The 12,206-nt window shown below is 53.5% G+C and overlaps 1 long non-coding RNA gene across 1 annotated transcript in view; it reads left to right on the top strand.

Moving 5' to 3' along the window:
• The first annotated feature begins 2,347 nt into the window (after positions 1-2,347).
• Positions 2,348-12,206, top strand: part of LOC137749618 (uncharacterized) — a 238,153-nt gene continuing 228,294 nt past the window's right edge. The window contains exon 1 of the long non-coding RNA XR_011070233.1: positions 2,348-2,729. This is a non-coding gene — a long non-coding RNA (uncharacterized lncRNA). The remainder of the gene's footprint in view (positions 2,730-12,206) is intronic.

Here is a 12,206-nt window from a genome sequence, read left to right as displayed (position 1 = left end):
CTAAGAAGCCCGCTGGCTGCAACTAAAGTCCGCATGCCACAACTTAAAAAAAAAAAAGATCCTGCATGCCTCAACAAAGATCCCGTGTGCCTCAACTAAGACTTGACACACCCAAATTAATTAATTAAATTAAAATTAATTAATTAAAAATAAATAAATTAATTAAAAATAAATGAGCTCAGGGACTTCCCTGGTGGTCCAGTGGTTCAGAATCCGCCTTCCAATGCAGGGGACGTGGGTTCGATCCCTGGTCAGGGAACTAAGATCCCACATGCCGCAGGGCAAGTAAGCCCCCGTGCTCTGGAGCCCGGGCGCTGCAATGAAGATCCCGCGGGCCACAACTAAGACCTGAAGCAGGCAAATAAATAAATAAATATTAAAAAAAAATGAATGAGCTCAACAATAATCCTTATGCCAAAGAGACATATTTTGGGGTGGCACATTCTGCTCCCCTTGATATGTATGTGCCCCAATTTGCTTATGTATTCATCTACAGAAGGACATCCTGATATCTTTAAGTTTTTAGCCATTAGGAATGTGCTGTGCATAATTTTTAAAAATATTTATTTATTTATTTATTTACCTGCGCCGGTTCTTAGTCGTGGCACGTGGGATCTTCATTGCCGCATGTGGGATCTTCGTTGTGGCGGCATGCGGGATCTAGTTCCCTGACCAGAGATAGAACCTGGGCCCCCTGCATTGGGAGCTCAGAGTCTTAACCGCTGGACCACCAGGGAAGTCCCAGGATCTCCTCCTTGAATGTTGTGCCCCTGTCCTGACTCTACTGAAGGATATATTTCAGAAGTCTGAGCTGTAAGAAAGAATGAATAACAAAAACAGAGGTAAATACAAACATTGATTGTATGTACAGTTATAATGTCTATGGAGTTAAGAAGGAAACAAACAAAAAAACAGCCAAAAATCCCTACACAGACCCAAAACAACCGTCCTGGGCTGTGCATAATTTTATGTTAGTTTTTGTTTGAACACAGTTTTTCAAAGCAGTTGTCTAAATACTGGAGGTGTGATTGTTGGATCCTAAAGTGAGATTTGTTTAGATTTGGAAGAAACTGCCAAATTGACCTCCAACGTGGCTGTACGTGCATCCCACCAGCAAGGAAGGAGTGCTCCTGTTGAGGCAGGAGATAGACGGGCCCCAGGCTGAGCAGTTGGAGTTTGTCCCATGTGGACAGATACTCCAAGATGAGGAGAAAGAGAAGAGCTGAGTCCTGCCCAGATAAGAGATAAAAGACCACATATTCCTCATTCTCGAGGTCAAGGAGATCTCTCCCACTACACATGCGCAGAAAGGCTCCTGGGGGTCAAATAGGGAGGGGCCGACACCCCACAGTAAGTGATGCCAACCTACCCATAGGCCTCTTCTCTAGAATACATCTTGGCTAAGAGATGCACGCGCACACATGGGAGGACCCTGAGATAAACCAAATACGGACTCAGAACCAGGCAAAGCAAGATGATTGGCCAAAGGAAACCTGGAAGAAATGCCCCATAAAAGTGATTCAAAAACTACCACGAGGGCGCAAATCTCTCTCTGAGCCTGCCCGTGTGACTATCTACAGGTACCCTTTTTCCTCCTAATAAACACTTTACTTGCTTCACTACTTTCCGTCTCTATGTAGAAGTTCATTTCTACACAGCTGACGGGCCGGGGCCTTGTCACTGGCCACTGGTCCCTGGTGGTCTAGTGGCTGGGATTCAGCGCTCTCACTGCCACGGCCTGACTTCAATCTCTGGCAGGGAACCGAAACCCTGCTTCAAGCCGCTGCAGGCCGAGGCCACCCGCCATCACTGTCTAGTCCACTAGCTCGTATTTTTTAATTAAAATTTTATTATTATTTTTTTGGCTGTGCCGCAGGGCATGTAGGATCTTCGTTCCCCGACCAGGGATGAATCTCCGCCCCCTGCATTGGAAGTGCGGAGTCCTAACCACTGGGCCTCCAGTGAAGTCCCTCCTCTAGAATTGTTAGTTTTGCGATTTAAATTTGTGGACAATTTTGAGTGCCTTTCGCTGTCAGTTGTAAAAGCTTCTGTCTGCATTCATTTAATTCCATATGGTTTCCAATTAGTTGCTCCTTAACTATGTTTTGAGAAGACACGGCAGGATATTCAGCTCGATTTCAATTTGAATTTCCAAAATTTAGTGGGAGCAGCCCAAGGGCCCGCAGGGAGTGCGGCCTGGCTGAAAGCGGAGCGCTGCGGGGCCTGCACTTCCTGGGCGTCCCGCAGGGGGCGTGCAACCCCCCCCCCCCCCCCCGCCCCCCGCGCCACCCGCGGCTGACCCTACCGTGCGTGCGAGTTCCGCCCCCGGACTTCGGTTTGCGGCCGGCTGGCGGGAGCTCGGTTTCCTCGGCACCCGCCAGGGCTTCGGGACAACGCGGGGCCGTGTCCTCGCTGACAGGAGTCCAGTCTCCTCAGGACCTGCCCGGAGGTGCCGACGCGGGAGGAAACAGTGAGGAGAAAGTGGGGAGACTTCCTGAGCTTGCGCACACGCGTTCCCCGCGGGCTCGACTCTGCGCGCAGCTGAGAGCAGTTGGGTCTCCTCAGGCACTGCCCGGGCTTCGGCTGGGACGCCCGGGTCAGCGTCTCTGCTGACGGAGCTCAGTCTCCTTAGGACTCGCCGGGGTTTCAGCTTTAGGACAACACGGGGCTGCGTCCACGCTGACGGGAGCTGGGTTTCCTGACGACCCAGGCGACGCCGGGAGGAAAAGGTGAGGAGAAGTGGGGAGAAGTGGGGAGAAGTGGGGAGAAGTGGGGAGAAGCTTCCTGTGGGTGACTGACGGCTGTTTTCAGACGACCCAGAAGCGCTTGCTGTGGAAAGCTGTGTTTTTAGTCAGTTTGGTGTGTGGTGTAGATGGTGTCCAGTTTTCCCAGCACCGTTTATGGTGGGGACTGTCCTTCCTCTTGGTGTGTCCTTGGCCCTCTGTCATAAATTAATGGACCCCCTCCATATGGGTTGAATTTTGGGCTCTCTGTCCTGTTCCTCTGGTCCGTGCGCCTGTTTTTGTGCCAATTCCGCACTGTGTTGGTGACTGTAGCTTCATACCGGTAGTGTGAAGTCGGGGAGGGAGGTGCCTCCAGCCTGTTCTCCTTTCTCAGTGTCGCCTTGGCTATTTGGCGTCCTTTGTGGTTCCACACAGATATTAGGAGGCTTTGCTCTATTTCTGTGAAAAAATACCATTGGAATTTTAGGAGGGCTTGCATTCACTGTGTACATTGCGTTGGGGGGAATAGACATTTTATTTTAATAAATTTATTTATTTATTTATTTATGGCTGCGTTGGGTCTTCGTTGCTGCGCACGGGCTTTCTCTAGTTGCGGCGAGCGAGGGCTACTCTTAGATGCGGTGCGCTGGCTTCTCATTGCGGAGCGCGGACTCCGCAACAGTAGTTGCGGGCTTCAGTAGTTGTGGCTCGCGGGCTCTAGAGCGCAGGCTCAGTAGTTGTGGCACACGGGCTTAGTTGCTCCGCGGCATGTGGGATCTTCCCCGACCAGGGCTCGGGCCCGTGTCCCCTGCATTGGCAGGCGGATTCTTAGCCACTGCGCCACCAGCGAAGCCCAGAATGGACATTTTAACAATAGTAATTCTTGCATTCCATGCGCACGCGGTAACTTTCCATTGATTTGTGTCTTCTTCAGTTTCTTCATCAACGTCTTAAAGTTTTCAGTGTGCAGGTCTTTCACATCCTTGCTTAAATTTATTCCTTGGTATTTTGTTCTTTTTGATGCAATTGTAAATAGGTTTTTTTTTCCCCTCTTTCTGATGGTTCATTATTAGTGTTTAGAAATGCAGTTGATTTGTGTGAATTGATCTTTACTGAATTCATTTATTATGTCTAATAGTTTTTTGGTGGAATGTTGTGGAAAATTGGAATTCCAAAATCCCACTGTTTTTACCACATCCAGGTCATCCACAACAGGGAAGAAAGGGAAGTCCTTTATATTGGGAAGTCCTAATATAGTCTTCCCACAATGCCTCTAAATGACATGTGGACTTTGGGGGAACTGGGTCTGGGTAAGGCTTGGCCTCTGTATGGAAGTTTGATGTTTTCTCTGCTTTTCTGGCATGGTTTTGACATGGTGGTTTGAAAAGTAATTTACTTCCCAGTAATTTCAAATGTACAGACAACTTTATATACATAAAAGCAAGTCTTGTATATTGATTAAATATATTCTTAAATATTAATGTTGACATTATTTAAAATTAAATTGTTTTCATAAGTTCTTTTTCAGATTATTTATTGCTAGTGTATACGTATAAGATAGATTTTTGTGAATTGATATTTTGTCCTATAACTTTGCTGAATTAGTTGACTAGCTCAAATAATTTTTTGTTGTTACAGGATGTTTTATATATAAGATGATGTGATCTGTGTTCTGTGAGTAGACACAGTTTTAATTTTTCCATTCACATATGGATGTCTTTTATTTCTTTCCTCAAAACTCTGGGTAGAACTTCTAATACACTATTAAGTAACAGTGGTGAAGGCCAGTTTCCTGGCCTTGTTTCTGATTTCAGGAGGAAAGCTTTCAGTTTTTAACATTGAGCATGATGTTAGCTGTGGCTTTGTGTATTACTCTTTTTCATATTGAACAAATTTCCTTTTATTCCTACTTTCTTGAGTGTTTGTATCATGAAATAGCACCGGATTTTGATTATAGCTTCTTCTGCAATAAGTGATACGATCATGTGTTTTTACTTCACACCGTTATAGAGGTTCAATACATTGCTTAGTTTTAATATGTTGAACAACCTGACATTTCTGGTGTAGAGAGAGTTGCTTATGGCATCATCCATTTCATGTTCCGTTGGTTTCATGTTGCTCTAATTTTGCTTACGTTCATATTTACAAGGTATACTGGTGTAATTTTCTTTTGTATGATGTATTTGTGTGGTTTGAATAGATCTGGCTGGGTGTTGGTGGTTTGCAGGGTCAGCATTAGGGCTGGGGCTGGTGTGCAGGCTGGGGCTGGTGGCTGTTATGTGACCCACACGTCGCAGACCCGGCCGCCCGCCTCTGACCGCCGCGTCCCACCCGCCAGCTCTGGCCCGGCCCTCAAGAGACTCCTCACTCCCCGGAGGGCAGGGCTGACCACCCCCTCGGCCGCCCTCTCGCCTCTGCCTGTCTGTCCGTCCTCCCTGAGTCAGGACACCACGTCCTCCGTGAGGCTCATGGCTTCCGGCCTTGGGGCCCCACCCCACCCCCACGAGCTGTGTCGACCACTAGGATTGGTCACCTCAAGAGGCCCCGGAAGACGGACTCCTTGGGACCTCAGAATGGGACTTTGTGGGCAGATGGGCCACCGCAGAGGTGCCCGGGGAGAGACGAGGTCACTGACCTGTGTGTGGGGAGGTCCTCATGGGCGGAGGTTTGGACACAGTCACACGGGGGAGAAGGCAGTGTGATGGCAGAGACAGACACGGGGCTGAGGGTGGCCTGGGACTGACTGACCCCAGAACCCGTGGGAGGGGCGGGCCCCCAACACCTTGATCTAGGGCTCCAGGCCTGAGAGTAAACGTCCCCTGTTCCAACCCCTGCCACCCATCTGGTGTGCAGTGACGGGGCCGCAGGAAACCCACACCTGGCCTTGGGGGGGGGGGGCGCTGTGCTTGTTGACACCCAGGACCGTCACTGGCCCCTCCCCTCTGGGCATGACCCCCACTCCTCCTCGGGGAGGGACCCAGGGCCCCCATCCCACACGTCCCTGTCACGGCGACCTTCCCCCCGCCACCCCTGGGGCATCTCATACCCCAGAAAGGAGCCGCGGCGGCATGGTGACCACGGCGAGGGGCTGCAGGCCACCCCACCCCACCCCGAGACCTGAGCGTGGTCATCTGAGAAGTGACCCACCAACCCCCCTGACCCAGGCTCCGCGTTTCACAGGGCAGGTCCTCGTGCCGAGTTCCTGGAGGGGGATGTCGAGCAGGGGTGACTGAGGCCTGTGAATTTGTGGTTCAGAGAGATCCTCCCCAGGAGCCCAGGCACAGCTAGGCCAGGACGAATCCATCCCTCCCCTCCCGTACCCCACGGAGTGACGATAAAGCCCCAGTGACCCCCAAGAAGAGACATGACACCCAGAGGGCTAGAGCATCCACAGACCGGGGACTCAGTGTCCACCTCATTCCCCCAGAGAGAACGATGTCTTCACCGGGGCCACCAGGCTGGCGCATGTCCCCACAAACATCCAGCCTCAGTGAACCAGCCAGACAAAAAACTCTCTTCCAGGGTCCCCTGTGTTTATAGACCCAGGCTCGGGGGAGGCGGGCTGGCCCGAGGGAGGACGGACATGCTCCAGCGCCGGACACTCACTGACCATCCCCCTGCCCATCCCCTGTCCCTCTCCTTCTCCCTGTGGTCTCACCCCCTCAGGAAACCCTCCTCTCCAGGCTCCAAGCACCCACATTTCCCACCTCAACCCCATCACTCTCCAATTCAACTTGCTTGTTTCCCTGCTGGGTGAAGAGGAGGGTGAATGCCCGGCACCGGTGTTTCCAGCAGTGTAGACGGGGCTTCCCTTCTCTTCCCGGCTGGGGTCTGGCCAGACACCGGGTGGTTTCCAGCTGTGCGGGTCTCAGCCACCAAACAGCAGGGAGCAGCCCTGATACCCGCGCCTGCAGCGCCGCCTGCTGGTCTCTCCGTCCTCCCGTCGGGCACAGTCTTCACCTTTCCCGCTGCCTCGGATGGTCCGTCTCCTCACTGTCCAGCCATCAGCCCCTTCTCCCCACCGCCATCACCCCCAGCTCCACACCCCTCGTCCAGCCTCAGGGATGACCCAAGACCCTCCCTAGGCTCCCCGCCTGCCCACCCTTGGTCGCTGTCCTCAATCCACCTGTGCAGACAGGTGAGGGTTCCATCCAGTGGCCCCCAAACGCTTCAGCCCCACATCCTCCCCGAGGTCGGCCCCATGTCCCGTCGGATGTTCCACTATCACCAAGCCCCCAGCTCCATGGCAAGGGCAGGTATCAGGCCTGCTGCATGCACTGCTGTGTGTCCTGCTGTATACACAGGCATGACCCTGCCCCAGGACGCAGGAAACGTGGCCCTACCGCGGGATGTTGGGAGGTGTGACTGACCACAGGGAGCCCTGGCGTGCTCGCACCCTCCCGGGGAGGACACTTCAGCGTGGTCCCTGGAATGACCGGGAGTTCGGCCAGCAGCGCCCCCACCCAACCTCACTGTCACCACAAGAAACAAAAGACGCCTCCGTGCAGAAAGACGGAACATCACCAGCCTGATGCTGTCCTGAGCAAGGTTGGGGAACTGGGCTGCTGTAGTGGGTTGAATGGGGGGCCCCCAAAAGTTACGTCATGTCATGCCCCCCAGAATCTGAGAATGGAACCTTATTTGGAAGCAGGGTCTTTGCAGTTACAATTAGTTACGGATCTGGAGGTGAGGTCATCCTGGATCAGGGTGGCCCTAAATCAATGACAGTGTCCTTCTAAGAGACAAGAGGAGAGACACAGAGGAGACAGCAGGTGAAGATGGAGGCAGAGATGGGAGAGATGTGGTCACAAGCCCAGGGACGCCTGGAGCCCCCAGAAGCTGGAAGAGGCAGGAAGGACCCTCCCCTGCAGCCTCCGGAGGGAGCGCGGCACTGGGACACCTTGATGTGAGATGTCTGGTCTCCAGGACTGAGAGGACAGGTTTCTGTTGTTCTGAGCCTCCGTTTGTGGCCGTTTGTCACAGCTGCCCCAGGAAGCTAATGCAGCTGGTGAGCATCTCCTTGCCCTGATCTAAACCCTCCCTCCTCCTGCTAGAGGCAGGCTCCTGCACCTGTGCTGTCTGCACAAACCATGTGGTTCACACCGAACCCCGGCTCCCCTTCTGGGCACTGGCATTTTGGAGGGTGAAGGCAGACAACACCACGTGAGCAGCCCCCAGCCAGGCGCCTAGTCTCTAGTGAGCTTCCCCGGGGGGACGGGGGTGGGGGTAACTGTCATGGTTCTGCGCTTCCTCGCTGGGGGAAGAGACACCCTAGAGACCCTCGAGGGAAGGAGGGGACACGAAGGGTCATGACGCGTCTGGAGCAGGGGCCCTCCCACCTGTGCATCGCTACTGTGCACCGTGACCCATCTCAGCCGTGAGCACACAAACGTGTGCTGAGTCCTGCGAGCCTCCCAGCAAGTCCCTGAAGGTGAGGGCAGCCCTGCAGACCCCACCCCTTTCCTCCACGTCTAGTAGGTGGAAGACCCACTTCTCCTTGCCATTCCAGAAGCGGTTCTGGAGCTGCTCTGGGAGTGGTGCTGGGGTTTTGCAGGCTGAGCCCCTGTTGCTATGCCCCCACTTCCCCACAGTAACATCCAGAACAAGCTGTTTGCTCTGTTGCCTGAATGCCCCCCCGCCCAATATTCTCAGGAAAGAATCGGAGAGGACGCTTATTCACATGCCCCTTGCAGCGCACAGGGCTCTCGTGGGCAGGCACCCAGCAGCCCACGGGGCTCACATGGGAAGACCTCTCTCAGGGCACAGGGCCCATCTTTGCAGGCACCCCGACAGGCACAGCACACAGGAACTGTGCACATAGCCCTCGTTGCAGAGTACCCCCAGCCCACCTGTTGGTCAGAGCAGGACCTGAACTAACAAACAGCACTCCTGGATAGGTCTGTGACCCTGGGCTTCACTCACGCGCTTCCCTCCACCAGGTCTTCCAGAGGCTTCTGCTGCCTCTGGGGCACTGGGCTCCTGTCTCCACCCACCACCCCTCCTCTCCCTGACTCCTGGGTTCTTCTCAGTAGGAGAGGGTCTTCTTGAAATCGTCTCCCACTCGTGGGCCAGATAAAATGATTAGAAAACAAGCCAGAGCTACAGCCCCATGTCCATCCTGATCCTCAAGACACCTGTTCCTTGGACTTGGCCAGTGCAGCAAGACCCATTTTCTGCAATTACAAGCCCCTGATGGGCGAGGACTGGCTGACCTGGGCAGCCTGACCCGGCCAGCCAGCGCTCCCCAGGTGTGCCTGGGTTGAGCTCTGTATAGACACCCTCTCCGGGCTGCAAGAGCACCCGCAGCTGTACCTGAAGCCATACTCTCTGCCCCATCAGCCACCGCGGGGCTGGGCTTGTGGGGGGGAGTGAGGGGCCGTGGCCTTGTGGGTGGCCCGGTCTGAGTGGGGCTCTGCTGGACCTTCCACAGGAGTTGAGCACACTGGCGTGCTGCAAGCCCTTTCCTCCAGCCTGTAAAGTCCTTGCACATATTTAGGTTTGCTTCCCTGCGAAGGGTGGATAAAGTTCAGGAGCAGCTGGCCTGGGGGTCAGCTAAGGTTTACTCAGAGACGCCGCCGCACCAGCTTTCCAACGAGGACGCTCCTTGGGGTGGGGGAGCTGCCGGCTGCATGAGAGGAAACTGCCCACCTCTGACCAGCTTGAGACTTGTTCATCGGTGTAGCAAGTGTCCTGATAGGGTTTTCATCTGTGTACCTGGCGGGTTCTTAATTAGCAGCGTGAATGGTGACATCAAAGGTCCTGAATCAAGACTGAAGTACTTACCCCACACACGTACAGGTGTAAGAACCTGGGGAGGCCGTGTGCAGCTGGTACCCTTAGGGATGGGCTTCCAACTTGACCCCCAACATTCTGGTGCCCAGCCACTGCTTTAGGGTTTCTGGGGGCCCAGTGCTGACTCTAAGGGTTCTGCAATCCAGCCTCTGTCTCCCTTTAGTGAGACCCACACTTCCAGGATCCTACAGAGCAGGGTCTGTGTGACTGTTCTGTGGCTTCTCTAACAAATGACCACAAGCTGGGTGGTTTAAAACAACAAGAATTCATCCTCCCCCAGTCCTGGAGACCAGACGTCTGAGATCAAGATGTTGCAGACTGAAGTCCCGCCAGAGGCTCCAGGGGAGGATATTTCCTGCCTTTTCCAGCTTCTGGGAGCTCCAGGCGTCCCCAGGCTTGTGGCTGCATCCTTCCCGTCTCTGCCTCCGTATTCACATGGCTTCCCCTCTGTGTCTGGGTCTCTCCTCTTTTGTCTCTTATAAGGATGCTGTCATTGGCTTTAGGGCCGCTCTAACCCAAGATGACCTCATCTCGAGATCCTTAACTACATCTGCAATGACCCTTTTCCCAAATGTGGTCCTGTTCATGTGTTCTGGGGGGACACATCTTTTGGGGCCACCATTCAACCCATTGTCTGTGTATGAAATAACCCTCTCATTTTAGGAGATTACCAAGGTCCTGTATAGACTGGCACAGACAGCAGCCAAGTAGGTGGGGGTCTGGGGAGAATGAGGACCCAGGAAGCACCTGGAAAGGATCAAGGCCTGGTGAGCTCTTCCACCGTGGGGCTGTGAAAACAGCCACTCCATTCTGTCCGTGGAAAGGAGCCCAGTGCAAGTGCAGAAGTGGTTACCTTGCAAAGCTGGCTCTTCTGGGATTTCATCATCAATAGCATCATGTAACCAATAACTACGGGCTTGGAGGAATCGCTTTCTGGTGTGTGATGACGGCACTGTCACTTTAGGCTCATCAAGCCTAGAATAGGAATGTTTGAAGAAGAGTTTGGGAGATTGTGAAGGAATCTTCTTTGGGAGATTATGAACCAGTCTTCCTTGGTTGTCAAGGAAACCAGGCAGGTTTGTCAAGGTTGTCAAGGAAACTGCTTTGAAGCACCATCACCTGAGTGGTGGTCTCAGCGTGAGCTGTGGTTTGAGAAAAGTGTGATGAGATTAAGCCTTACTTTCTGTAACAGCTGGGGAGGGGTTTGTAAAGCACCTTGGCTTTTAGGGCAAAGGTTCGTTGCTGGAACAAAGTGTCTCCCAAAATGGGCTGAGGCTCAAGGTGTCTCTGTCCCCTTCATGCAAGAGTCCAGGGCAGGTGGGTGTCAGGGCCCAGGCTCTGTCCCCCTTGCTTCTCCTCCCTGCTTCCAGGTGGAGAGCTCCAACCAGCAGGGTGGGGTGACCACGTGGGCACCAAGCCCTCTGTCCTAGGATGCAGACTGGCCAAAGCCCTCACCCCCTCCACCACTTCCCCTTAGTAACAGGAGACACTGCGCCCCAGCTGCAAGGGGTGAGAAGGCTGGGAGGCGCAGGGGAGCCATGAGCAGGAGAAAGGAAAATGGGTTCTGGTGGGCAGCTGGGCGGCTCTGCTGTGAGGGTCGCCCGGACACCAGTACACAGTCCTGGGTGCTGTGAAATGACACATCAGCATGAGCTCTTCGATGTTTTGTGGTTCTGGAAATCCTATAGGAGGTGGTTCACAGCAGGTGAAGCTAATGCTCTCAATGGAGGTGGTCAAGCCAAAGGTCTGCAGTTCAGGCTGAAGGTGCCGATGTACACACAGGACAAAACCATCTCGTGTGAATGTAGTTCAGGCATGTTAAACGTGAATGCAGTTGTGTTATGCCTAAAATCTTCTATCTTGGGCCTCTCCTCGGGGACAACATCCTCAGTTCCTGAGATTCCTGTAACTCACGTACGGGGGAATGGAGAGTGGGCTCTGTCCATCTGAGACCTGAGTTACCCTGTGTGTGACTCTGCTCGGGGCTGCCCTAACAAATACCACAGACAGGGCAGCTTAAACAGCAGACCAATGTCCTAGTCCTGGATGCTGTCTGAGATCAAGGTGTCTGCAGGCTGGTTTCTCCTGAGGCCTCTCCCCTTGGCATATAGACAGTCATCTCTTCTCCCCATGTTCTCACATGGTCTCCCCATGTGCCTAACTGTGTCCTAATCTCTTCTTGTAGGACATCAGTCCTATTGGATTAGGATCGACCCTAGTGACTCCATTTTACCTTGATCACCTCTTTAAAAACTCCGTCTCCAAATACAGACACATCTGGGGTCTTGGGGGTTAGGGATTCAGCATGTGAATCTGGGGGGACACAACTGAGCCCACACTATCCTGCTTAGGTACCAACATGTGCCTTGGTCCCTCCTTCCCTCAAGTCACACGGGGATCATGCGATGGCCCAGGGAGAGGCCACTTCTGCAGTGTTTGTGTCCAAGCTGGGGAACCCTTCTCTGCTCTCTTTGATCACGCAGCAGCAGTACCAGCCCTCTCCTAAGGTGAGCAGTTCTGGGGTTTTGTGCCGTGTCGCCTGGCCTGCTGAGGTGCTCAGTGTCAGGGAACCCAGCAGCTACAGCCTAGCAGGGATGCCGAGGACCCTCAGGGCCTTGGCAGATGTCTGTCTCACCAGACACCCAAGCAAATGAGGGAAAACTTTTGGGGGGAATCACAGGAGGGAGGGAG

Source organism: Eschrichtius robustus, chromosome 16 (genome assembly GCF_028021215.1).
Source record: "Eschrichtius robustus isolate mEscRob2 chromosome 16, mEscRob2.pri, whole genome shotgun sequence".
In the NCBI taxonomy this organism is placed as follows: Eukaryota; Metazoa; Chordata; class Mammalia; order Artiodactyla; family Eschrichtiidae; genus Eschrichtius; species Eschrichtius robustus.
The sequence above is the reverse complement of the archived record's forward strand: the minus strand, read 5'-3'. Positions and strand labels throughout refer to the sequence as shown.